The sequence below is a fragment of the Arvicola amphibius genome, chromosome 6, assembly GCF_903992535.2.
Source record: "Arvicola amphibius chromosome 6, mArvAmp1.2, whole genome shotgun sequence".
Taxonomy (NCBI): domain Eukaryota; kingdom Metazoa; phylum Chordata; class Mammalia; order Rodentia; family Cricetidae; genus Arvicola; species Arvicola amphibius.
Window position 1 is genome coordinate 95,291,870 of NC_052052.2, and position 1,719 is coordinate 95,293,588.

The following is a 1,719-nucleotide window of genomic DNA, read 5'->3' on the forward strand; positions in this document are numbered from 1 at the left end:
GTGATAATCACTGCAAAATCCAGATTGCCCAGTAGACTGGCAAAACCAATTTTGAGAGTCAGGTTCCAACAGGTCTCTGGTATTAAGGAAGTTAAGTTTATGCTAATGGTAAGGAGAAGGAGAATATAAAAATGAATTTAGTTTTCCCTCAGAAGGCATGTTGTACCATAGTGGACACGTATATCAAAATGGAATGTCTCTCTTGGAAGTCAAGAGGAGTCTTTCAAAATTATCAGGGAAAGATGTTTTCCATCATCAATCCAGTTTGGGAGACATTGCTAATGACACACGTTTCTTCCCTCAAAAACGATTAAGAATTCTGTGTGCTAACAATAACTAAAAAAAGAGCAAAATTCTGTATTTTTATAAAACTTGATTTAAAAAACGTATTTCAAACTGTACAGTTACCAGAAGTGCACGGTTATCAAAAATGCACACATTTCAGTTGGTGTCTCCAGCACATTAAGCTTTTTGTGCCTGGTCTGTTTTGGTGTCTCCATTCTCTGCAGGATTATTCATATCTTTACCAGCATTGGCATTCCCCCTCTTCCCCTTGGGTACCTTCTCTCCCTTCTTTGCAGGCCAGGGTCCTTAGACTCTGGCTTTGGAAGAGCAGGTTTAGCAGACAACCTTGCAGATCTTCTCTGAGGCTCCTCCTTCATCTTAGCTTTATCTTTTTCAGTATCCCCTTCAGCCTTTCTTTTCAGTATAGCGCCAGGGGTGGAGGGGGACAGGAGCGGGGTGGGGAGGCGGGGGGTGGGGTGTTTGTTGGCGGTGAAGACAGGGATGCAGCACTGTGTGGGTTGGGTTCATCCAAGGGTCATTTCTTCCCAGAGTTGCTTTTATATACGTCAACATTTTCTCTGAGTACATAGCAAGTTCGACAATGGTGTTTTACTGCTCGGGAAATTTGAGTTTATGTTATCTAGAGATCATCAGGGAAAATGTACACAGCTGATTCTGTACATATCTAAGATTCCCGCTGCATAAAATCAGAAAGTCAGTGTAAGACTGTAAGGTGTCTTTTACAATTTTAATGCACAGAATCAAATGGTGAGGGCTGGTGAGATGGTTCAGTGGGTAAAGGTGCTTGCCAACAATCCTGAAGACCTGAATTCCAACCCTGAAGCTTGTGTGGTATAAAGTGAGAACTGAATTACTGACTTTCCCAAGTTGTTCTCTATTTTTTTGCATGTAAAACACTGTGTGTGTACCTATGCTCACACACAGGTAAATAATACAGAATATTTTTAAAAGACAAAGTAATGATTTGTGTGTTTATTTTCTAATAGTTGTCACAAATAGTCCTGGATATTGGTTTGCTATATAGCCCAGGATTACCTTGTACTTTTCCTGCCTCTGCCTCCTAAGTACTGGGATGGAGCATACCCAGCTTGTGGTGACTTTTCTGTGTCTCACAGATGACTCTGTGTCTTCCTGAGACTTAGGAATAACTAATGGCATAGCTATTGTCTAGGCAGTAATTTGAAAGTCCATCTTCAGTTTAAATGTGCTTTGGGGACTAGAGGTGGAGAAAAAGATTCCTTTTTTTGATATGGCCCCACTATGTAGTCAGAGTTGGTCTTGAACTTGTGACCTTCCTGCCTCAGCTTCCCAAGTACTAGAATTATAAGCCTGTTCCTCCAAGCATGGCTCAGTTCTCATGCTATATGTTCTGTTTGTGCTGCTCACCTATGCTGTTGACTGCTGGTTCTTTGG

General features: G+C 41.4%; 1 pseudogene; it reads right to left on the reverse strand.

Annotated features, from left to right (window-relative positions):
- Positions 1–441: 441 nt before the first annotated feature.
- Positions 442–1,464, reverse strand: LOC119816350 (annotated as a pseudogene).
- Positions 1,465–1,719: the final 255 nt, after the last annotated feature.